General features: G+C 45.1%; 2 long non-coding RNA genes across 2 annotated transcripts; one reads left to right on the top strand and one right to left on the bottom strand.

The window, feature by feature from the left end:
* Window positions 1-566: 566 nt before the first annotated feature.
* Window positions 567-5,599, bottom strand: LOC121709282. Its single transcript, XR_006031893.1, has 3 exons — window positions 5,590-5,599; window positions 3,091-3,092; window positions 567-643 (listed from the first exon to the last, which is right to left on the bottom strand). It is a non-coding gene; the product is annotated as an uncharacterized LOC121709282 (long non-coding RNA).
* Window positions 5,600-11,668: 6,069 nt separating this feature from the next.
* On the top strand, window positions 11,669-17,986 carry LOC121709281. Its single transcript, XR_006031892.1, has 3 exons — window positions 11,669-11,679; window positions 15,005-15,007; window positions 17,828-17,986. It is a non-coding gene; the product is annotated as an uncharacterized LOC121709281 (long non-coding RNA).
* Window positions 17,987-26,937: the final 8,951 nt, after the last annotated feature.

The following is a 26,937-nucleotide window of genomic DNA, read 5'->3' on the forward strand; positions in this document are numbered from 1 at the left end:
TGAATTTGAGAACTAATATCAACAAATACTTACAGTTAACTGAAAAGCCAGTTATGGGTGAGTGCAATTATTCGACTATATATCAAATGTTGCTTTTGTTTGGATTAATTTGTAAAAGCTTTCTTACCTCTTTTACTAGTGATATTGTTCTAATGAAGCTGTTAGACATTGCTAAAAGCAATATAATTGTTATTTTAGTCTGCATATGAGCAGATGTATTTCAGACATGGGATTTTGTCTGATTCTGTGCCTTATTGTATTCTATGACCTCTTTTTATGTCTGAAAGTAGTTTTCAAATGATACAGAAGTCATGATGGGATGGTCATTCCAGGTCTATGCTCTTGTCATCCCTTTTTACAAGAAGTGCTTCTGATAAAAAATGCACTTGAAATGCATTTATATATGAAATAAGACTAAAAACTATCTTTAAAGACAATTCCAGCACCTACCAGGAGTGAATACTAGGTATTATTTTTTAACACGAAATGATCAGCAAAAAATATGAAAAGAAAAATATAATTAAGAATATGAAAGAAAAATACGAAGGATATTCTTTTCACATTCATTGGCAATTCAAACCACTGTTTTAAATGTTGCCACTCATTTTTGTCTTTTACTGCTTTGCTACCTCTTGCATCTTTACTTTTTTTTAACCAGAAATTGAGCTTTTATTATGGAATAATGCTCCTATCTGTTACCTTATCAGGTGGTACAGGTACTATGTAATAGGGATATTTGGAGAGTAGATTATTGTTACACAAGGGCATATGACCAATTTTCTCACTCAAAGCCACAGACTTTTACTGGAATTGGACATTATTCCAGAAATATTCAAATAATAAGCAAACAGGTTAAAGCAACACCAAAGAACTTTCCCTCTGTCGCACGCACGCTATTTGTTTATTCACCGGCTTTGCAAATAACAATGTCCACAGACAAGGTAGAATATGTTGCATGATTTATGAAAGTACGATGTATTGCGACATCAAACGCAAGTCAAATTTATAGTTTCTTATGTCTCATTCCATCGAACTACAGATCTGCTACCCGATCTGGCAAACTTACATAGTGCGGTTATAGCCGATAGAGGGCCGCGAAGCGAATGCAGAAGTGCTGTTCACCCTGTTACAAGTTGATGAACCACTGAAACGATTTTGGAAACATTATTTTAAGGTACAAAAAACTCTTTGGTGTTGCTTTAAGATTCCATCTCATTGTAAATGTAATTTTGATAAGATCACTTGATCACAGTATGCACATCATTCTGACTCTAATCAGTATGTGTAAAATGGCACTTAAGTTGGATAAACTAGTGCTTAATGGAAAAACAACAATAAAACAATAAAACCTGAAAAACTTGCGCCAGTGTTTTTTTTTTTATGGTAAAATATTGGCTCGTGAAAAAATAAAGATGCAATAAAAATAAAATATTCATTCACCCATTCTTTACAGTAGGGGTTTATATGTACTCTCTCTTACTAGCAGGAAAATCATAAAACACTAGCACTCATAAAACACTAACTGAAGCAAGAAATGAAGACTTATATGGGCTGACAACGTAAAGAAATCACAGATTAGATACGGACCTAAAAAGCTACAAGTGCTCTGTTGCTCCAGCTCCAGCAATTGACTAAAGCATAATAACTTTTTGAGAAAAGGAATCATTTCCACTAGACTCCTCTCTTCAAGCCATCGCAAAGATGAGTCTGGGTGTCCAGTGGGTGGCAGCATGTGGTAGCATATGGAACCACTTTAGACATTCATGTTTTTTAACCAGTAGAGTGATGTGTCTGACCAAAAGGATGCAGAATATATCCAGAAAACAACTGTGTTTAGATTAGTCTCTTCTGTTTTATGATGTCACTGCCATAGGCATATTATGCATTATTATGCTGCATATGCTATGTGACCTCAGTGAAACAAAATAACACTCACATCATATCGTACTTGTTTTCCTCGCCAGTAATATAACCCAATAGTACTCCTGCTGCTGTACCAGCTGTTTCCTGGGGCTGTCAACTCTGGTGCGTGTGTCCTCGTCATGCCCACTGGGGGGCACTGTGGAGTTGTTGCAAACAGAGTGGCAAGGTTGGTTTTTAGTCAGAGGTCCACTTGAGCAGATGTGTGATTCAAACAGCTGAAGGGTGATGTTACTGCCTTTTCCCTCTCAACCACTTGTACAGCCTAACAAAGCATTGATTGAAAAAGAAGCACTGTTTTAACAACACACACGCCAGACAAAACAAGGACTAAGGGAGATTGGTGTTTTTTTTTTACCTAAATAGTTCCTGTCCATAAGTCTCTCACCATAAGCTAACATCTCTTACAGCGTGCTTGTTATCGGCATTCAGTAATCAAAGATTAGTAGTAGTAGTTCTGTAGTATAGCGACATTAAAATAATACACCCCCATATGATATCATTTTGTTTTTTAATATTGTTTATTATAATTATTATAGTGAATAATTATAATCAACCTATTATCTGAGGAAAAGTACTCAAAAACACCCAACTGTTTCTTTTAACTGTCACAGAGTTTATACTGTCAGATAGTACTCCTCTTCCTTCAGCATGTTATAAATGAAGCAAGTGATACTGATAATGCTGAAGACTTCAATGGCATATTTTCTATCCTTAGTCTCTAAACAGTATAATATAAAACCTGTAATCCAATTGAAATATCCCGTTTAAAGCATTCTTGACCTTTTCATATAGGTTGTGAAAATATACCAAAAATATACAAAAAAGAAGAATAACAATACTTTGCTGTTCAGTCAAATATTCAGCAAAGTGTCTGACTCCAACTCATGTCATGTTCTCTATTTCCCAGCCCCATATGGAGCCAGTGCCAGTGTTAATCATAGGGATCTGTGGGAACCTCCGTTGAAGCCACGCTTTGCTTTCATACCTCCTGCTATCTTATTTCCCTGTCTGACCGCCTGTCCCGCGGGCATGAGCTGAGGTTTTGGAGCAGTGGTGGTGCTGGGCACCGCTGGTTAATCTTTCTGTCTGGGGGAGGATACATATCCAGATAAATGGATTGTTCAGGGGGGCAGTGGGGCTCTCTGGTCTCTGCGTAGCTGACTGGACAACTTCTGCTAAAGCATTGCTCAGCGCAGGCTCAACACTACAGTTAGTTACCTGCTTCCAGCAAATGATTGAAACACGTGTACAGGTATGTACACACACACACTCACACCTGTGAGTACTGGGCGCCATCCTGTGTCAAACAAACACCCATGCGTTTGAACACCAGACGGACACATCTGTGGCTGGTTGGGCCCAGCTGTTGGCTGGGCCCACACCACCCCCACACATCACACACAGAACCTGAGCCAAACATGGAGGCGTGCTGCCGTGCCACAGATATTAGGCTCCAGAAACTCCTGTGTCTCCCTGTGGTGTCTTGTGAACCACAGTAGCTGTCTGTAGATTGATCAGCAAGTACTCTGTGTACTAGGTGCCACACCCCAGACTTGGCACCTCTCTGCCTCTGGGATAGACTGGGCACCGAGACCAGCCTTGTGGTGTGCCCAGCCTGCCTTCTCATTCAAAACATGAAAATATTCTATGCTGACCAAACTGATATGCAAGGAATGCACCGGGTGTGCCTTGCTTTGGTCGTCTGAGAAATAACCACTTGGAACCATATCAGTTCTATACTTTCAGTCTGCACAACACTGACACAATGGGAGGATGTGTATGAGATTAGGAAAAGAGTTTCTCCCCCAGATCAAACAAAATGCACCCAATAGTGACTATTATAGTGGCCACTATAACTGAGCCAAACCAAACCTGGTTCTGTGAAGCAATGCATCAGACACAATGACACAGGTCCTTGAATACCTCTTCTAAACAATTTATGATCAGACAATAATATAGTGTGAACAATGAAAATCATTGTGGTTGCTGAGTTGGTTGGTTGATGGTGCTCAGACAGATGTCTCCATTAATGATGTTGAAGACCTGCCACCCTGCATAAACGCACCCCCCCCCCCACCCCAACCCCCCGTCCCCACACCTTGTCTTTACCGCCTGGAAAGGTCACACCGTTCCGAATTCCCCCTCTGAAGCCAGTCGACCATATTTCCCTTCCCTCCACATATAATTTCTCGCAGGCTTGTTTGTATTTAACCAATGCTTTGTACCAGAGAGTGAGCATTTTTATCCCTCCACCATAATTATAGCTGCTCAGTGTTCTGGGGTGATTCTCAGTGGGAGGGTGGAAATCACTCTCTGCCAGGCCACTGGGAAACGGATGGAGGTGGAACGAGTGAATCCAGAGGTACGGCAGAAAGTCACCCCTTTGCATTAATTCTTAGAAAACATACATGAGGAGAAGCCGACACTCTATGCTCATTTTGAAGCCCAAGGCACTGGGTGTGTGTAATGATGCTTCTGATGAAATAGCTATGCATTATGCATGCGTCTGTGCTCACTTATACCTAAAACGCTAATGTCAGTCAGTGCCAAAGGTCAGTGGAGAGACGTGCTCAGATTTCTCCTATTCAGATCTTTCTCCCCCTAACAAAAACTGGATGACCTTTTCAAAATGTGTCCCGCTGTCAGACACAGTGGAGTGCAAGCTTCATTGCTTTGCCAAAAATAAATAAACCTCACAGTGAAGCTCATCTCTGTGAATTCTCTTTAAAACAAAATGTTCTCAACAGGGTATTAATTCATGATGGATCATGAAATTACAGTTATTTAACTCCAAAACTCCATGTATTTAACTCAAAAACTCTACGAAAGCTATATGCTTTGTCCCCTGACTCCTCAGGTTGAAGACAAGTGGCAGACCTCACCCCAATGACTTTGTGTCAGGACAAATCTGCTTTTCTTTTCTCATTTACATTGTAAATCTCTATGGAGATTTCTGCCTTGTGTTGTATTGATTTGAATGATTTCAGGAACATTTTGTCTAAAGACAATAATAGACAAGTAAGGTTGTAAACACAAATCAGACATCTGTTTAGTATAGAAAACGCTATAGAATACAGCTCATTTGTTTCATTGCACGTGTCACATGTCTGACAAAAGTACAGTGTGTCCAGACTCATCAGATCATCATGCCTTTTAAAGATCAAATTTGTTAAAGTCTTTGAATAAGATGCTTTTAAGGAGCATACTGTACACCAAGAACACCATATAACTGCAGTGGAGGTCCATGTCTATCTTGCCCGCCCCACCCCCCCCCCCCCCCCCCCACATAAGACAAGCTGCCTTTTGTGCATATCTCTTTTTTTCCAGTGGATCCATATTGTTCCAATTTATACTCGTATGATTCTTTGTGCTTTATCTCATGAGGTTTCCCCATGTGTGTCACGCAGGCCATTTAAGACGTCAGAGTGTCTCTGCACTGTAATTATGTCACACATCAAAATAGGTGGAGGAGGGGTCTTTTGGCTCTCTCCATCTATCTTTCTTTCTATCTCTCTGCTCTCATTCCTTCATGTTTCTTCTTCTCTATCCATCTCTCTCTCCCTTCCTGACTCACCTTAATTCCCATTAGTCAACCAAACCACTCTAGTAAATTGACAGGCTATTTATTTTCAATTTCAGATATAGATCAGTAAGCGCTCCTTAAACCACATCTTTACAACAGTCCACCCCACCCCCCCTTTACCCCACCACCTCCCCGCCTTGTTCCTTGTCTCCCCTCTCGTCTTGTGCCTCTCTCATCTGGAGTTCAGCTCTCTCTCTCTCTCTGTCCAGGAGTTTGATTTCTTCTGACAAGGCGCTATCATGTTGCCTATCATGCTGGAAACTGTTCTTTTTATAGTACAGTAAGTCTGGCAACAATGAAGGGTTGCGGACACCACACTGTGGACTTCACCAGCACAATGTTCCATATTCAAACAGGTGAATTTAGCTGTTTGTTGATGTCGCACATGACCTATGATGAAGGTCTTAATGGAATGAAATGAAGGGAGCATCAGGAAATACAAATGATAAAAGGCTTGATACTTACAATAAAACATAACACCTGTCAAGATGCTGTACACACAATGACAAGTTCTAGAAGGAAAATGCCAGAAATCTGTACATAAAAACGTCACCAAAGGTCATTGTTAATCAATAAATCCTTCTGTATGTCACTATTTGGTCATTCAATTACAGGTTCATGAGTTCAGTTACACAATAATGCAGTACTCAGCTATTGAACCCAAGATGTTTTTTTGCAAGAGTTTTTTGTATATTGAAAGAATGCTTGGTCCTTTTTACTAAATTGTGTGTTCATTTTATTAAATCATGAGCTTGTTTTACTTAATTGTACCCTCATTTTACTAGATTGTGCGTTCATTTTAGTAAATTGTGCACTCATTTGACTAGTGTGCTCGTTTTACTAAATCATTCGCTCATTTTACTAAATTGCGTGTTCGTTTTACTGAATCGTTTTACTAAATTAAATCGAGAGCACAATTGAGGGAATTGTTACTACTACTTCTCCTTATCCTATTACCTTTTAATAGAGTAATGAGAGAAAAGTAACTTGTTACTCTCTCTGAGTAAGTTGGCCAACACTGACCACCACACATAATTCCTGCTAAACTAAATACCATTTCATTGTGTATTGATTTTCTGCTGCAAATAGGTTGAAGCATTTCTGTAATCTCTGGGGCATACAGAAATACAGGGCAGCCCTAATTACGAGCCTGGCAGGGCTGTTCTCTGTTGATTCAACTCCACTCATAATAGCCTACTGGCTACAAAAAAGCAAGCGACAAGTCGACTGACAGGAGACACGTGGACCCACTGTCCGTTGGGACACTATTGTCTACTGTGGCCTTTGTACCTTTGAACTAATACAGACTGTTTATTTAGAAACGTTTCTGCACCACTGCCCTGGTGCTGTGCTCCACTTACCAGCTCCATGGGGTTTGACACATAGAGAAAGAGCAACAATCATCTTTGTTACTCATTCTGCTGTCAACCTTGATTTGTCAAAGCAGGTCTGTACGAATAAACAAACCGGAATTAAAGGAAACTTTGGTCTGGTGCAGCCTCACAAATAGGTCTCAATTTTTCCATTTGATCAGGAGATCTAAACTGATGTCATCAGTAGTGAAAATTAAAAGGTGGGGTGCAGCGATGATGTTTGCGTAGTCAAGAGTTGGCAATGGCAGGACTTGGCCGACAGCACTGCATCAGAGGGCCTCAAGGCATGACGAGAAACCTCAGTGCGAGTGCTGTGTTTATCAGGACTACTGGAGCCCAACCCGCGCTTTGAACTGCCAACCACCAGCTTTCACAGCCTGCTCATGTTAAAAGTTATGGCGAAGAGTTGGGTCTCGCTGTGCTAAAAGTAGCAGGGTTCATTAGAAAATGCACCTCAGAGAGACTGCATTTATTTGGTTATTTGTGAAGTCATGTAGTTAAAGAAAGTAATGTTTATGGAGGTAAAGTGCTGTCCAGAGAGAGCTATTATTTATTTCTTCTGCAAGCACACCAAATTACGTTGGTGGTTGAGCAGGACTGTCTGAACTTTGAACTTTAGATGGTACAGTAGGCTTTTACGTACCTCAGGTAATGTAAATATACATACCTGAAATACAATATAGGATTTGTTGTATTGGTACACAATATAGCTTTCTGAACAAATACAGAAAAAAGAAATACAGTATGCAATGATCTAAAATATACTGAGTTGGAGATAACAAGAAAATCAGCCAAGGTGCTTGGCAGTGAACTATGGATTCCATATGATTACTGTATGACCGATATGAATTTGTCTGTTTGGAGAAATAAGCCTTTTGTGAGCAGAGACACAGCCTGGCGGGCCATCCTATATCATTGAAATGTATAGTCTGGAATCGAACCATTCACCTCGCTTAATCCAAGGGGCGGGCAGAGAATTGTCCTTCAAACTGCCTAGACATGCAATAGGCCAGCGCTACGACCATATCCGTATCCGGTCGGCAAAACGGCAAATACATCCTTCTTCGAAAGGAATGACTTAAGTGCATTGTGTTGCTCAACTTTCAAAGAAAAGTACTAGTCCAACTCCTCCAAAGTTGACGCCAGCGCCGATTCAAACAACCGCTCTTCGTTCGCCATAGCCACCTTTCTTGTTGTTCACTGTCGCAGGACTGTCGTTATCCTGTTAAGCCCGCCTTAAGACTCTCTAACAAAATAGAGCGCTGTGATTGGATGACGTCCACGGCGTCAGCCAATAGAAATCCCTATGGTTTGGTACTAGACGTACAGGCTGAGCAAATTAATTTGCCGCCGCTAGGGTGTGTCTAGATTTCTAGGCTAACCACCTTGAGCATTTTACTGGATAACCTAAAAGCTTGGCATGGATGGCAAAAGCTGCGGTTTATTAATGTAATATCCTGCCAGTGTAATTACAGTGAATTTTGGCTAATTTGTACAGAATGTAAACATGATGTCATAGTCGTTAGTTCTAACTACAACGTAGACAGACTAGACATAGGTAACTTGCTTGGCCTGTTATGCCTGGTCTGTAAGGCAGCAGTTAAGTTTTTCCACCCATCTCTGATCTTGGCCTTTTTTTCTGTAGAGAGCCTGAGGTTTGTAGCCTGGAAGCCAGTCCGAATTTAACCCACGCCCACAAAATTTGATGTTGGGAAATTCGTTCTGGACTTGTTCCATTGAGAAGCTTCTATGAAAGCTTGAGAACCGTGTGGACCAATCAAATCGCCTGGACGGGCTTTATACGATGTGAGCAACGGTGTCTAGTCATTCATGTCATCTGAGCGTGCTTTGGTTTATTTCGTTTACAACAAAAAGGCTGTCACTAGAGAAGCTCGACATTTAGATGTCGCTATCGCGTCTGTTGTTATATTAGATATGTTGTTAGATATTGACAGTGTAATAACTTCAGAAAACAAAACAGCGATTAAAGGAGAATTCCGGCAATTTTTGTTTGTGGTAGTGGTTTGTGTAGTGTTTTGGCTTCAGCCTCTATGCCCTTGTTATGGCTATCTTTGGTCAACCTCTCCTACACTTCCCTTCTGGTGTCCAGAAGAGGGTGTTTTGGTGATGTTAGGTTAGCCATTGAGTCCATAGATAGCCGATGCCATTCCCTTTTACTTTTTGAGATAATTGTGCTTTTGCCTTCTACATGGCATCTATTGAGAACGTCCGGGCTTTGGTCCTTTGGTTATTTGTAGGAACTTTTAGTGTGGAAAGTTTCTGTTGGTCCTAATCTGTCATCCCCCAGCACACTGAGCATACAGGATGGGCTGGATTCAACTTTTATATCATTGTAGTTTTTAGCGTGTTATTAGGAGACACAGGGATAGGAGCTGGCTTCACTTAGTCTCTTTGCAGTGTTAAAGGAACCATAAGATTGTGACCAAAACTGGTACTGCAATCACTTTCAAATTACTGTAGAGCAGTGTATCCCCTCCCCCTCCCCCCTGACTCGAGGTTGCCAACCCGGATGCCGAAACACTAGTGACTTTGTGATTAGTAGATAGGTGGAGGGTGGCGCATCAGGCCAAAATACAACATGACATGACAAAACACAACATCAACATCAGTTGAGGGCTGCAACTTCACTTTTTAAATGACAATATTCTGGCCGGACTACTGTTGTCAGTGATATAAGTATTTGAAATGAACATGATTTCTTAATGTCTACTGACATATCAGGGACATTTTATGATTAATTGAAATACATTTCTTACACACGGTTCCTTTAAGCTAAGTGCAGCCTGTTTTCGTTTTCTTTATGTAGTTCTATGCACAGTGTATTACTCAGATCTACTAACAGCTTTTTAAAAGCTGTTCTTGCCTTGTAGTATTTCTTGGATACCAGCCTCTATTTCATCATCCAGCTGCGCGGAAAGCTCTTGACTCATCATTCATTTAAAGTGATTGGTGATGAATTGCTGATGTTCAAAGTCATGACTTCTGTTTTTTTCTCATGTTCGGTCCGATTTGAAGCTGTTTTTTGTTTTGTTCTTCATGTGTTGAAGGGTGTGTGACATTATACCAATGAATCAATCAAAAATCTAAATTCTCAAGTGGGTAACACTCTATTTTAGCAAACACATGTTAGCCATTAATATATAACTAATCTGTCTATGTATTAGTGCTCAACAAGGTCTATATTAAGCACCATTGCACATTTATTAGGTCTTTATTGAACAACTTCTTAACCAATATTCTGAATCAATTTATTCTCTGTAAACCCTTAATAAATAACTAGTTGGTCTATGTGAGGTTACTGCCTGGTATAGTCTATGACTCAAAATAGAGACTTAGAGTTTATAGACTAATTCACTGTCTGAATATGTGACTTACAGTGACAGAACAATAAAATATTAAAGGAACCATATGTAAGATTGTGGCCAAAACTGGTACTGCAATCACTTTCAAAATACTGAAGAGCGGTGTATCCCCTCCCCCTCCCCCCTGACTCGAGGTTGCCAACCCTGATGGCGAAACACTACTGACTTTGTGATTAGTAGATAGGTGGAGGGTGGCGCATCAGGCCAAAACACAACATGACATGACAAAACACAACATCAACATCAGTTGAGGGCTGCAACTTCACTTTTTAAATGACAATATCCTGGCCGGACTACTGTTGTCAGTGATATAAGTATTTGAAATGAACATGATTTCTTAATGTCTAGTGACATATCAGGGCCATTTTATGATTAATTGAAATATTTGTCTTACATACGGTTCCTTTAACACAATGTATTCAAAGGCTTTAAATGTTCTATTTTGATCCATACTAATTACCTTAGATGAGGACCAACTAGTTGCTTATTTAGGATTTACCAAGAATAATTCACCAATTGAGTAAGAATAAGAAATTGTTGAATAAAGACCTAGCGAATGTAGCCTGAAGGACCAGACCCAATCCGAAAGATTAAGGCTACAAGTCATGAAAATGGTCCAACTAGAGGGGCGGCACCAAGCATGCATTTGAAAATATCACTGCACGTAATTAGATAACACTATGACCAATGTTTACTGACCAATTCCAGACGTCGACACAATTGGATAACACTACGACCAATGTTTCCGGACATTGACGGGGCAGCACTGTTGTCATCTGTTTAGTTTGCCTCTGGCCCGCCTATATCAGATACACCGATGTGATTGGTGCAGCTCGGTTTCATGGACATAGGTAATGAGCATCATTACTCGTCGCCAGAGTCACTCGCTGAGCAAATTCAAATGTAGCTCTCGTGAGAACTCTGGATTTCCAGGGTATAGTACATGTGTAATAACGCTTAATACAGACCTTATTGAGCACTAATACACACATTAGTTATTTATTAATGGCTAACATGTGGTCGCTAAAAGTGTTAACGTTACCCAAAAGGGGGGTAAACATGCCCCCATTCTGTTCTGTTCTTGAATAGATTAGGGTTGGGGTTAGATATATGAATTGTCACAAATGAGCACAGTGTACACTATTCAGTCAGTCTGAAACCAGCTACAACCTAGGAGTCAGTTCTCTGGCTGTCTAAATGTTTCCTCTGTGCCTCCCATGCCGACTGCAGTGAGGTGAGATGAATAACACTGACTCAAGAAAGACTTTTATATTCCTCTGTATCACACAATACACTGGGAGAAGCTTTCTTGCATTGACAGTCATAATAACACAAACTTTCTCATTTCCAATCAAATTACACACCTATAAGATTTGCGGCACAGACTGTTGTAATATATAGTTGACCATTAATAGTGGTTTTCTGGCATGTACCATATCTGCAGCCTTCAGATATAAGATTCACTGGCTCATGCCATGCGCTGAACACTTCTGTACTTCACACCCTATCTGCACATGTTGGATCCAAATTCCCCTCACAAAATTCCTCTTCTTTTACTTTTCTTGCATTTATTTATAAAAGAGTTTTTGCACAGACTGTACCAACCAAAATGTATCATTGTCTTTTGTCAGTATGGGACAGAGAAAACCAGAAAACCACCGGTCAGTCCCTTTCAAAGGCCAACAACCAGAGCTCAATGCAGACGGCCCTGCGCTGACCGCGGAAGCATCTAGTTACGGACAAACAAGGGCGGGTAGCTCGCTCAGGCTTACGCTTTTCCGTAAGGCCTTCGTGCAGGCTCTGCTCTGTGTCCTGCTCCCCTAGCAACTGCTCGGCCCAAGAGGACCAATGATGACCACCGGACAAATGGGAATGAAATGATATGCTTTTCCCCTCAGAAGTTCCCACAGAGCCAAAGCCACAGGGGTGTGTGTGTGTGTGTGTGTGTGTGTCCTTCTCTGGGGCCACATCGCCCCTCCCACACGTTCCATCACAGCACTTTAGGCCATGCAAGGGAAGGTAAGAACTCTGACCACCTCCTGCAATATCTGTCATGATATGTTGCTGTATTTAGCACGCTCAGTCGGCCTTGTGAGATGATCAAAAACACAGGCGAGGGGGCTTGAAAATACCGGACACCCCACCCCTGTGCAGCCCCCTGGCGCGTCCCATTGCATGATGGGAGTCACACCATGGGCTACTCGTCATTCCATGGAAATGCCGGTCTCCTCCTCTTCACTTCCTCTCCTGGCCTGCTGCGAGAGAAAAGGGTGTTTGCTGGTATTCCAGAGATGAAAAAAGGAGAGTGAGTGAGAGTTTCACTAGTAGACATGTCCACACACTCAGTCCTCATGCATGCTTCCTCTCTCTCTCTCTGGCAAATCTGTAATCTCCCACAGCACTATTACCCCCCCCCCCCCCACACCCCCATCCACCCCTTTCCCTTCTTCTACCCCCTCACCCCCTCTTACTCCCAGGGAAGTGGTTTCCTTCCAGTAGTGAAATGTGGAGGGCTCCATCGTTTCCTTTGTATCTGTGCAGCACCTGGCCTAGCTGTGCCTGTGCCAGAGCCTGCTCGCTCACCGACCGGCTGCCTCCAGGACGTTAGGTCGGCTCGGCTCCCACAGCTGATGGGAGCGAAGACCGGGGCCAGATAATCAAAGTTGTTGGCTCCTGCTTGCTTGCTCGCCTGGCGTTTTGATGTGTTTATTTGGCCTAGAGTGAATATATCACGTCGACAGGCATTAACCTTCCCATCACTAGATGTGTGTCAGGGGAAAACAGGAAGGCTTTAACGGAGGCCGTGTTTTTATTCTCCCATCCTCTCCTTGCACGTTTACTGGACAGCTGCGGGAGATATTCGTCTGGATGGTTCTCTCTGGTATCTTTGACGGGCACGGTTACGCTCTCCCCTGTTGGATTTACGGCTTAGATTCACTCTCTTTCTCTATCTCTCTCTCTTTCTCTCTCTCTCACACACATACACACACACACACACACACACACACACACGCCCATGAAAGCCTCATGTTGAGTTGCATGCTCATAGGCCAACACTGTGTCTGACAATGTGTGTTTCTGCCATTTGAGGTCAGCTGGATTTCAAAAGCAGTCCAGTGTCTAGCACAGTCTGGTCACTCCTCTGGTGACATATTAAAAGCTATGGAAGATTAAGGACTTTCAAATGGACATGAAAGGTTAAATCCTAAACCACTACATGTCAATATCCCTTGCTTGATAGTTATGCTGAATGGGAGTCTTATGAGGAGGACATAACAGTCATTTCCAGGTCTTCATCTAGGCTTTTTGAGAAGACACTGCTGTTGGCATGACAATGGGAGGAGTAGCACTGGAGCACTGGAGTGTGTGTGTGTGTGTGTGTGTGTGTGTGTCATGACTCCCCCACCTCCAGCATTCCTCCAATATCAACCTGCAGTATGTCTGCCGCATCGCTGGAACAAACGCGTTAACAAGACAAAATGCGCACCAGTACATTGGCACCGCATGAAAGCAACGCTGTGTTTACCTCTTCCGGAGCGCAGGTTCGGACACGGTGGATCTGCCGCGGTGCAGCAGCCGTGTGACCCAATGGCCTCTTCCCTGACAGTGATCTGGCCGAACAAGACGCAAAGCCTGTCAGATCTCCTTAACAATTTCCTTAGCACATTGCTGGCCAGTGGCTTTAATCAGGGTGATCACTGTTCTGCACGCCAAGTGACAAAGCAGGGAGAGGAGAGAACAAGTTATTTTTGCCAATAGAGGCTTAAAGCCAACGCCAGAGCACAGAATCTTTATGGAAAAAAAAATAATGATATGCTTTTAGAAGACAAAGGAGCATGATCATTGTGTGCATATCAGAAAGAAAAACTATTCTGGCTATTTTGACTATTTTGCCAACTATTTTGGCAGTCTCATCAAGAGGACTTTTTTGTCTCACCTTTCATAAAAAAACAGGGGATGACACACTCAGCACCTTCATCTAATCTAGACTAGACTGGACTGGGTGCTCCATCCTCACACCTCACCTCACCTCACCTTTCCAAATTAAAAAATAGTACATTTTGAAAAATCTTTCAAAAATGCCCCTGGACATGTTAACACATTTCAGCAAATACATCCCTATGTCAATTCAACGTTGCCTTTTTTTATATAAAGGAGCAGCACACCTCACTGATTTTTTTCAACACTTATGGTCAAAATATGTGAATTGATTAAGTGTAATCTGGAATATCCTCCAGCACTTATGTTTAGCTTTGGAAACTCTGGCTCTTGCGAGGTCATCTTTGATGGTACTTCAGACGGCCTGTTGTGCTTTAAGTTGAAGCACCATGCAAATGTGTTTAAGCCTGCTGTCACACTCTACCCTGGCTGTAAATTAGAGGGCCTGGCTTTTTAAACATTAAATTGGACGTTGTTTTCCCATGCGATATAATGGAAAGCAGATCGCATGCGGCTAATCTTTGTGCTAGAAACAAACTTGCACGCACACACTCACGCACACAGAGCCCACAATCTGACAAACACATAAGTCTGTGCACACCCTGAGCCCTATCCACACACACACACACACACACACTGGATCATTCAAAATAGTTTGTAAATCCGAGTGCCTACACTCAGATGTGAATGTAATGCTACACAATTCAAGCAGTTATTTCCGTGTGTCAAGCAGTAAAGCTATTCTTTAAGTGTTACTCACATTACTTTTCTAAAACAAAACTCTGGGTTTGTGTGTGTACAAGACAGTGTATTGTGGTCACTGGCATTGATCTGTTTTGTTTTCTGCTCCATAGTGTTATGTAGTTGAAGATATGCATTGTTATAGTTTGTTACAGGTAAAAGACAAAGTATTCAAAAGGAGATGATACTCCAGATGGGTTCTTGATAGTCCACAAGCAACACGACTGCTCTGTCGTGCAATGAAAAGAATGAACGAATGCAATGAAAGAGTTTCTTCTGCGCTCTTGTGTGGTTGATCTGGCCTTCTATAGTTATGGAGAACAGCTCCCGTGCGACTGGCAGTCTTTGTGTGAAAGTGGGTAGGGTGATGACATTGACTTGAATCACCATCAGTACCAAAATTCTGACTAACTTGAAAACCCCGATGACCGATCCTGTGACATTGCTTTCTCTGGAAATGCTAGTAAAGCTACATTTATCATTGTACATATAGCAAAGATGTGTTGTCTCCTAATTTGGAACATTCTTTGTTCTTTGTTTGCCATGTCAAAATTACATGTTTACCCTGGACTGTCATACAGGCAGCCACTCATAATATTGCTGGTGCTGTAATGACGATAAAAAACAACAAAAAGATGCCACAGAGGTTCTTGCTGTCATGGAAACAAAGTCACAGCATGCAAACATTAAAACAAATAAAAAATTTGCAGCATCTGAAGTAATAACAAGATTTTGTTTTTTGGGAAGGATCTTTTGTTTCATTGGCTGCAGATCAGACAGGTTGATAATCAAGTCTGGTTGTCATGAAAAGGGAGAAGGCAAAAAAATCTAGAATTCTACGTAGTCCGTGCCTAAATGTATCCTTCAGTTAGATAAGAACAGTCTTGAGGAAAAAACCTATGTCTGTGTGAATTTAGGATTTGTGTTCTTTCCTTTAATAACTTCCTTCTGATGCCTTTCATGTTGGACATAGGGCAAGGAATAAAGCATGGCCCCGGATCAGAACATATTAATGGTATTTACTGTGAGACTTTAGGGAACACTCGGCCTATTGCCATTAAAGCAAATGCTAAATATATGCATATGTTTAGAAATACTAGCTTGACATTTACTAGCTCACTCTATTTTGAAGTCTGCTGTTAATTCAAAGTTTGTGTCCATCGGTTCCATGATTTGACCATCTCATGCTAAGATGACATTTGCATCTTTATGATGAAAATATGGTAATATATTTTTAAATTAGCAATGCTGTCTGCCGGTAAACCTGTCTTATGCTTCAGATGACCTGTGAGTGAGTGTCAGTCTGTGCCTAGCTGAATCGTACCTCACGTAGGGCTAGATCCTGGGAACTAGGTCATGGATACGCTGCACCCATGTGCCTTCTGAGTTTTTATCTCCTGTTTGCAGAGTGCAGGGCAACAAAAGCATAAGCACACATGTGAGATGTAATCCAATGCATTGATAGATATGTTTAAAGCCCTGCCAGGGTCTGAGGAGTGAGACGTCTGTCTCTGGGCTCCACCCAGAGTGCACATTAATCATCATCCCAGTAGCGCTGCTGTGAAGAGAACAGGAAAGTGTCACCATCTTGGATTTGCTGTTCCCTGTGTCTTTCTGGACTCTTATTTGATCATGTCTGTGTGTGTCTGTCACTTCACCTTTCCTTTCCTTTCAATTTCAACACAGCAATGTATAGCCGGCTGGGTGAAAGATTGCAGGTATGTCAAGAAAGCAAACAAAATGTGTACCTGCAAAAATGTTTTTATTTCATGCCGCTTGTTGTGTTGCCTCCTGTCTTTTTAAACCCTTGGTTTTGTTCAGTACCTTGCTTGTTCATTGTGATTATGTTACCCACAGTTTTGTATCAAGTATTACTGTTCCTGGCCCTTTGTGAGTAAAGATTCTTTGTTTGTTTGTTATGTGTGTTGTGCATTTGGAATTTGAATCTTAGACAGAGAGAGAGAAAGAGAGAGAGATGGAGAGAGAGAGAGAGATTTATGGGAAAACACAGCAACAACATAAACAATAACACAAATGGCACTCCTATTTGGGTGCTTTTCTGCCAGTTGGGCATCAAGCAGATCCAGGGAGATTCCCCTTGTTGGCCGAGTTCCTTCTGCCCAGCACCCATCCTCCCGTCTCTCCCAAAATGGCTCCCCAGGGACCAGGGGCTTATTCACTGGGGCACGTGCCTTAGTAAAAGTCTCCAGTGCCCCAGTACAACTCTAGCGCTGCTCTCGCTGGAAATGACATTCATGAGCGCATCTCCGTGCCTGCTTTAGTCATGATTCGAGCCTGTCACTTACCAGCCAATAAAAAAAAACAAGGGGAAAAAGAAAGGGGCCATAATAGCCAATCAGGAAATAGCACCTCTGTAGCTGGGTAAGATTGAACGCAACAACCAATGAAAATTGTTCACCTGATTCTTCCGAGTATTTCGTCCGCTGGAGCTCGTCATATCACTTTGAGCACAAAGTAAGTCGTCCCCTGTTTTAATGTTACAACAAATTCACAACTTGTTTGACAGAAAAAAATGACAAGTTGATCGCTGTTAGAGAATGTTGCCCACATAATTAGCATCTGTTTTTCAATGATGAGGCTGCATGCACACATGCGGACAATTAATAAGGATTTATCTCATACTGTAGAGAGAGTCCTGTAAAAGTAGCCTATACTGTTTGTGAAGCTGCCCTACTGTAAAACTGCTGTCCTGTAAAAGTAGCCTATACTGTTTGTGAAGCTGCCCTACTGTAAAACTAAACATAGCCTGATAAACTGTTCAGAGATGGACATCAGACAATTCTTCCTGAACAGAGGCAGAGGGAAAGGAACAGTGAGGAGAGATGAGGAGGACGAGGGAGGTATGATAATTGTCCATATTAAAGGTAACATTTATGCTGGTAATAGCCAGTGCTGTGATTTGATCAGTGGTTTAATGGTAAACTTAAATAAGTTTGCTGCATTTGTAAATGTAGCCTATAATAATCTACACAGAATCAGAGTACACAAAATCAGACTCTGATTCTGTGTAGATTATTAGGCTACATTTGCAAATTATCACCAAAAGTCAGTATGGCAAGGCTTTATTAGGCTATTTATGTCATGAGCTCTCTCTCTGCCTGGTAACACACGCTGATTGAAGTCTGATGACCTCCACCTGTTCCTGCTCTGCTCTGCCTCACCCTCGTTACCTACCAGCTGCACTGCATTCACCACTCATGCCCTGTATATAAAGCCTTGCTTTTCAGTCCACACTTGTCAGATCGTCTGCAACCAGCACCAGTTACCTGCCTGTTTTGGAAAACGCCTCTGACTCTTTGCCTGTGATCCCGGACCCGCTCGACTACTTCTGTGTTCTCCAGCCCCGGTAATCTTGACCTGCCTTCCGTCCCTCTTCTACGAATACCGCCTAGTCCTTGACTGTACTGCTGCTTCGTTTCAATTGCTGTTGTGTGTGTGTTTCCCCCAGGACTTCCCGGATCACCCAGCTCCTGCCATCGCTGTTCGGCTACTGGGGGAACACGCACACGCAGACTCTTGGAACTCCTGTACCCCCCCCGGAACCCCTGAAACCCCCTTAACCCCCAACCCTTAAATAAACTTTTGAACGTGACGCTTTTGTGGTCCTCGTCCTGTTTGGTGTCTGACAGTACGATCTGACCAAACATGGACCCAGCGCACGGTCGAACCAGCATGGAAACCGACGAACCAGAACCTCCCACCGCCATGCAACGCCTGGAAGAGACAGAGAGAGAGGTAAACCGCAACACTGCTGACATTGCCTCCCTACTTCAAGCCGGCTACCAACAGCGTCAGCAGTTCCAACAGCAACAACTTGCAATGATCATTCAACTTCTCACCAACCTTTCTCCTCTGCCTGCTCCCACCGGCCCAGCCCCAGCCAGCCTGCTCACCGGCCCAGCACCCGAGTCTCCTGCCCAGTCCACTGCTGCCGTGGCTGCCGGAGCCCCAGAACCCAGGATCGGCAATCCAGAGCGGTTCAGCGGCAACCCAACCCAGGTACGGGCGTTCCTGACGAGCTGCCGTGTCCAGTTTACCCTGCAACCCAGGACTTTTGCCACTGAAGGGACGAGGGTCGGTTACGTGATCACTCACCTGACGGGCTGAGCTCGACTCTGGGGAACGGCGGAGTTCGAGCGCCAGACCCCAGCATGTGCAACCTTCAACCTATTCGCAGAGGAGATGCTCAAGGTATTCGATTTGGAATCCACAACAGCCGAGGCATCTCGGACCCTGATGAGTATTCGCCAAGGCAGAAGGACTGTTGCGGATTACTCCATTGACTTTCGAACTGTGGCAAGTCGGAGCTCCTGGAACATGGAAGCATTGGTGGATGCCTTCCTCCACAGCCTGGCGGACTACATAAAGGACGAGCTGGTTTCCCATGATCAACCCCCCACTCTTGATGAAGCCATTGCTCTGGCTGTCCGCATCGACCGCAGGATCCAGGCCCGCCGTCGTGAGAGAGGGTGCCAGAGTCCATCCACCAGCACACGGAGTGTCCCAACTGCCCTTCTGTCCGCACCTGCCACACCATCTAGCCAGCCGGACCAGTCTGAACCGATGGAGATCGGCCGCGCCTCCCTAACCCCTGCAGAGCGCCAGCGACGCATCACCTCCAACTTGTGCCTGTACTGTGGTGGTGATGGTCATCGAGTCGCCACCTGTCCAGCAAAAGCCGGAGCTCACCAGATGTAGGAGGAATCCGGATGAGCTCAATGAACATTCAGCCCTCCATCAGCCGTAAACCCCTCATCCAAGTCTGTCTTCACCTGTCTGATTCCACCCACACCCTGGCAGCCCTGGTGGACTCTGGCGCAGAAGCAAACATTATTGACACAGGACTTGCTCGTCAGCTGGGCTTGGAAAGCCATCGCTTGTCCACTCCTGTTCCAGCCCGGGCCCTGGACGGTCACGTAATTGGCACAGTTACCAGCATCACAGCCCCCATCTCAATGATGGTGTCAGGAAACCACCGAGAGACCATCCGCTTCCACCTGCTCAGCTCTCCAGGCCAACCCCTAATCCTGGGCTACCCTTGGCTCCGTCTCCACAATCCTCACCTCGATTGGGCCTCCGGAACTGAAAGAGTGGGGAAATGCCTGCCACCTGACCTGTTTGCGTGCTGCCTCGCTGCCCCCCGGCTCAGTACCCCCCAGCACTGCCCCCGACATTTCTAATGTCCCTGAATGTTACCATGGCCTCCGAGAGGTGTTCAACAAGACCAAAGCCACATCTCTGCCCCCACACCGTCCGTACGACTGTGCCATTGATCTCCTCCCTGGGACTGCTCCACCCAAAGGTCACCTCTACTCACTATCCCCTCCTGAAAGAAAAACTATGGAGGATTACATCAGGGACTCCCTGGCAGCTGGACTCATCCGCCCGTCTTCCTCTCCTGCTGGTGCCGGGTTCTTCTTTGTGGGAAAGAAAGATGGTTCTCTTCGCCCCTGCATTGATTATCGAGGTCTGAATGATGTCACAGTGAAGAACCGGTACCCTCTGCCTTTACTCACCTCTGCTTTTGAGTTGCTCCAGGGATCCACTATTTTCACCAAACTGGACCTTAGAAATGCTTACCACCTAGTGCGAGTAAGGGAGGGTGACGAGTGGAAGACTGCATTCAACACCCACACCGGCCATTATGAGTACCTGGTAATGCCATTTGGCCTCACCAACGCCCCAGCGGTATTTCAGGCGCTGGTGAATGATGTGCTGCGGGACATGCTGAATAAATTCGTCTTCGTGTACCTGGACGACATCTTAATTTTCTCCAGAACTCTGTCCGAACACACCCGTCATGTCCAGCTGGTTCTTCGACGGCTCCTGGAGAACTCTCTCTATGTCAAGGCGGAGAAATGCGAGTTCCATGCTCAGACTGTGTCATTCCTGGGATACATCGTCGCTGAAGGCAATATCCAGATGGACCCCGCAAAGGTCTCGGCAGTTACCTCCTGGCCAGTTCCGGGGAATAGGAAGAAGTTGCAGCAATTCCTCGGTTTTGCCAATTTCTACCGGAAATTCATCCGGAACTACAGCTCCGTCGCCGCTCCCCTCACAGCTCTGACCAGCATCAAACACCCCTTTTTCTGGACCCCAGAGGCCAACACAGCCTTTCATACCCTCAAGGCCCGGTTCACCACTGCCCCCATCCTCCAGATGCCGGATTCAGACCGGCAGTTCGTTGTCGAGGTGGATGCCTCAGACGTGGGAGTCGGGGCCATACTCTCTCAACGGGCAGAGGAGGACAACAAGTTGCACCCCTGTGCATTTTTCTCTCGCCGGCTTTCACCTGCAGAGCGCAATTATGATGTTGGAAACCGTGAGCTGTTGGCTGTCAAGCTTGCCCTGGAGGAGTGGCGTCACTGGCTGGAGGGGTCCACAGTTCCGTTCCTGGTCTGGACCGATCACAAAAACCTCGAATACATCCGCAATGCCAAACGTCTTAACCCCAGACAGTCCCGCTGGGCCTTGTTTTTCACCAGATTCAACTTCACCCTGTCATACCGCCCAGGTTCTCGGAACACCAAGCCGGACGCTCTCTCCCGTCAGTTTCATAAGGATGACGCCCCTTCCCAGGAACCTGCATCAATTCTGCCCGATCCCTGCGTCGTAGCTGCCCTGAGCTGGGATATCGAGGAGGAAATTCAAGAGGCCCTCCGTGACCATCCCAGTCCCAGTGCATGCCCAGACGGTCGTCTCTTCGTCCCAGAGAATTTGAGGTCCCGGGTCATACAGTGGGGACACAACTCCCGCCTTGCCTGCCACCCGGGCTCCGCCCGCACCTGCCATCTCCTTGCCCAGCGCTTCTGGTGGTCTTCTTTGAGAAGGGATGTCCGAGAAATCGTCCGTGCCTGCCCCACCTGCAATCAGAACAAGTCCTCCACTCGGCCCCCCGCTGGTTTACTCCAGCCCTTGCCTGTGCCCACACGACCCTGGTCCCACGTCTCCTTGGACTTTGTAACTGGCCTCCCACCATCAGGTGGGATGACTGTCATTCTCACTGTGGTTGACCGGTTCAGCAAGATGGCACACTTCATTCCCCTCCCTAAACTGCCATCTGCCAGAGAGACTGCCCAGGCTGTTCTTGATCATGTCTTCCGTCTACACGGGCTGCCCAGGGATGTTGTCTCTGACCGAGGCCCGCAATTCACCTCTACATTCTGGAAGGAGTTCTGCCGTCTTCTAGGGGCCACAGTGAGTCTCACCTCTGGGTTCCACCCCCAGTCCAATGGTCAATCCGAGCGGGCAAACCAGGAGCTGGAGAAGGCGCTGCGGTGCATGGTTTCTCGCAAACCCCAGGCTTGGGCACAACAACTGATGTGGATAGAGTATGCTCACAACTCCCTCACCTGCTCTGCCACTGGTATGTCACCTTTCCAGTGTGTGTATGGCTACCAGCCCCCCCGTTCCCCAGCCAGGAAGGAGATGTGTCGTGCCCGTCTGCCCTCGCCTATGCCCGCCGTTGCCGTCGTACCTGGTCACAAGCTCGTGCCACGCTACTCAAGTCAGCTGTCAGTTATGCCACTGGGGCTAACCGCCGAAGATCGCCGGCACCCGCCTACCGTGTTGGCCAGAAGGTGTGGCTGTCAGCCAAGGATCTCCCACTGCGGGTGGAATCGCGTAAACTGGCACCTCGATTCCTCGGCCCGTTCCCTATCCAGAGGGTCATCAGCCCAACCGCAGTCCGGCTCCAGTTGCCAACCTCCATGAGGGTGCACCCTACTTTCCATGTTTCGAAAGTCAAGCCGACGCATGAAAGCCCGCTGGTCCCCGTGCCGCTTCCTCCTCCTCCTCCTCCTCGCCTCGTTGACGGTGGGCTGGTGTACACCGTTCGACGCCTGCTTCGGTCCAGACGGCGAGGTAGGGGCCTCCAGTATCTTGTCGACTGGGAGGGCTATGGACCTGAGGAGAGAACCTGGGTGCCAGCCAGTCGGATTGTGGACCGGACGCTCATCGCCGACTTCCACCGTCTGCATCCTGATCAACCTGCAATCCGTAGGGGCCGCCCCAGAGGGGTCCCTAACCGTCCTGCCCGCCCGGCTTCCTGTCCTGTGCCTGACCCTGTCTTGGTACCTGTCCCGTCTTCTGTCCACGACCCTCCAGCTCCCTCCGAGGATGAGGATGTTCACTCGGACCACTCGGAGGAATTCTAGCCCTCCACCGGCTCCCCTCCGCCCTCCCGACGTGGTGTCACTCTTGGGGACTTCTGGGGCTGTCCCTTAGGGGGGGGGGTTCTGTCATGAGCTCTCTCTCTGCCTGGTAACACACGCTGATTGAAGTCTGATGACCTCCACCTGTTCCTGCTCTGCTCTGCCTCACCCTCGTTACCTACCAGCTGCACTGCATTCACCACTCATCATGCCCTGTATATAAAGCCTTGCTTTTCAGTCCACACTTGTCAGATCGTCTGCAACCAGCACCAGTTACCTGCCTGTTTTGGAAAACGCCTCTGACTCGTTGCCTGTGATCCCGGACCCGCTCGACTACTTCTGTGTTCTCCAGCCCCGGTAATCTTGACCTGCCTTCCGTCCCTCTTCTACGAATACCGCCTAGTCCTTGACTGTACTGCTGCTTCGTTTCAATTGCTGTTGTGTGTGTGTTTCCCCCAGGACTTCCCGGATCACCCAGCTCCTGCCATCGCTGTTCGGCTACTGGGGGAACACACACACGCAGACTCTTGGAACTCCTGTACCACCCCCGGAACCCCTGAAACCCCCTTAACCCCCAACCCTTAAATAAACTTTTGAACGTGACGCTTTTGTGGTCCTCGTCCTGTTTGGTGTCTGACAATTTAAGCTACAACGAACTGCAGTATTGCCAGGATGACTACAGGACCCTTGCCTGGGAGGGAAGTATATCTCAATTTTGACTAAAAATAAGCTACTCTTGTGTATGAAAGCCTAATAAATTCATGCAGTGAGTATACAGTAGGGCAACTTATGCCTATGTGTTTGGATGTTGCTGGATAGTGGCTGCTACAACAATTGAGGGAGAGAATGCTGGAGGAGGAGAAGGAGGAGGAGGAGGAGAAGAGAGGGGAGAAAGAGCACAGGCTGGGCAGTCCAGTACCAGGCAGGAGGAGGAGGAGAGAGACAGGCAAGAAATGGATGAGGACATGATGGGGGGCTAGACGTAAAGCCATTAATTCATATTGCGCGCACATTTAAATGTTTTTTTTTTTTAAATATATATTGGGAGTTGGGGGCCTATGCCCCAGCAAAGCTCTAGGTCTAGAATTGCCCCTGCCAGGGACCCTGAAGCTGTGGGTGGCATCTCTCTGTGGTTCCATGTGTGAACAGGCTCCATCGTACAAAGCGGTGCCGGCCAAGCCAAAATACTCAACTCCCAGACCGCCCAGGCCGCCCCCAAAAACATCACACAACAACACATCTGACTCTGAGTCCTTGAACATCAATGCCTTCCATTGCACCACCACAAACTCAGTGGAGACAGTTCAGCTTTGTGCATTATGAAGTTCATCTGACATTAACTATACATCTCAGTAACACTTATCTGCATGAGAAATGACCTTGCTGTTAAAGGAAATGGTTTAGCAGTCTTTAATAGCAGCATTGGTGGAGTGCTGGTTGAGTGATGAATGTTGCCTACATTGCTCAATTAGATGTGAAAAACCTCTGCTAGGCAAAGAGCTTAAGCTGTGACACTTAAATAAGACAACAGTGATATGCTTTAGTGGTTTGCATCATATGAACCACACCTTAATGACAGCTGGAGGTGTCCTGTGACCGCTACTTACTGAAGTTTCAAAAACTGCAAAATCTGCTTTTTGCAGTTTAGAAATTGGCATTGTCAAGTAGACCGCAAGTCCATTCTTGCTCTATGTTGCAAACAAAAAGTTGTCGAGGAAAAACAGCTGTGTATTATCAATCTGAGTCACTCCATGTAATATTTATAGAATTCATAGAAGACTAAAGGTGGAAATTAAAGTGAAAAAAAACAAGGCCGCAACGAAGATGAACAAGAGGATGTTACAAACACTAAAATGGAAACCACCTGTGGGTAACTGTAGTATAACTGTAGTAACTGTAACTGTAGTCTTCTTGTCTGCACAGAAAAGGAAGGCACTCACCCCCCCCCCCAAAAAAAAAAAACCTGGGACTGATTACCCAGAATCCCCTGTACACATTTGCAATCCTTCAGGGGTGTTTTCTATTTTTCGGCCCAAAACGATCTCAAAATTAAGAGACTCCACCGCAGACACTTTCTGAGAGAGCCAGAGAGATTACTTCGGAGTTTTCTGGCCCGCTTCAGAATGCCTGTTGGCTCTCCTCCCTGAAGCTTTCGCCTTGGCTCCTTGGAGGAGAGGCAGCTCCCTCCCTCTCTACCCCACCCACCCTCCCTCACGTCCACACAAGGCCACACACTCTCACTAACAAGTCAGCGTAGTATTTAAATTCCTCATGACTGATTCTGTCCGTGTGAGTTAATGTGTTTGATGTGTTTTATCCTCACAAGGAGTCTGCCAAAACACAACATTTTTTTGTATGAAATATCACTGTGCTGTGGAATAATAGGATGTTTATTCAGTTTTTTTTTACCAAATAATGCAAATTCTAGATTTTTGTGAGACAAAAACAAGAGCTAATTGCACATGTTTTCGGTTTATCCTAAAAAGTGTAACTTTCAGTGAGTAGCTTTGTCATGAATCCAATCGGATGTTTGTGATGAAATCATGCAATGTGGCTTTCAGATGTTATTTAGCTGGTGACTGTTACTGCCTTGAGTGAGCACATTGAGGATCACATGCCACAGAGCTTGGGTATGTTTGAAGGACAGGCCATTGGTGAAAAAGGCCTATTTCTTATGTGAGTGCATGTGTATAGATTCATTCTTTTTCAGAAGCCAAATTACCACACACTATGACCTTGTGATAAGATCAGTGCCTCATTTTTAGTCACGCATTATTTCTTTCCTGAGTCAAAACAACTCAAAGCACCACTCACATTCATTGATCTTAATCTTTTTTCTTTCTTCCAGGAAATGGCTACCACCTTTGCCTCTGGTTAATGTTTGATTGTTCTCAATAAAAGTGTGCAGCCTCCAGACTGCCTTGTGATACACAAAAGGCCACCCCTCACCCCGCCTAACCACAATTTAATTACCTCAGAGGGAAGGGGAACCCACATCTGAGCGCCCACAGCCCATGTGTCAAGCCCCCAATTGCAACAATTTACCCTGATTTAGAGGTGCTTCATGTGGCCTCAACATGACAAATTCTATTCAGAGAGTGCTTTACCTACCAGGCTTCATGGATCACAGGATGAACCAACTCATGTGGATGTGTGTGTGTGTATATTGTGTGTGTATACATATATGAATACAAAATAACAAATTATGCATATTTGTTTAACAAAGCCAAATTCAGCTGGAACAGTGGTACACTTCATAATACTTTAACACATAGTTAAATGATCACCATATGGGCCTATCAAGAGTATAAATATTTGCCATCACTGTCTAAACAGAGACCTAAGAGTGTGATAATGTAAAAAATGTTGTTGAGATAACAAGTCAAACATTTTCATGATACCACATTAACTTCACATTGAATAAGCATCCTTATGTAGCACACCAAAACATTCAGTGGATCTGTGTGTGTGTGTGTGTGTGTGTGTGTGTGTGTGCATGAGTTTGACGATAATCTGAGAATTTTAGGTTGCCGAGTGTTTCGTTGTCCTGTCCGACCCACATGCTCGCTTATATATATATCCGGAGAGAAGTGTGAAAATATGACCGAACGTAATGGCTGCTGCTGAAGGTCGCCCCGGATTTCAAACGCTCCCCTGCCTTTTGTTCTCTCACACACAGGAAATGAAGCACTCAGGCTGCAGGTGAGAGCGCCTCTCTGTAATACGATAATGGCCATGACCTGGTTTTGCACAGAACTGCTCCTAATCGTAGTGTAGGCTACACTGTGCTTGACAGTCCCAAGGCTAACATTTGGCCACAA

This window comes from Alosa sapidissima, chromosome 5, assembly GCF_018492685.1.
Source record: "Alosa sapidissima isolate fAloSap1 chromosome 5, fAloSap1.pri, whole genome shotgun sequence".
Taxonomy (NCBI): domain Eukaryota; kingdom Metazoa; phylum Chordata; class Actinopteri; order Clupeiformes; family Clupeidae; genus Alosa; species Alosa sapidissima.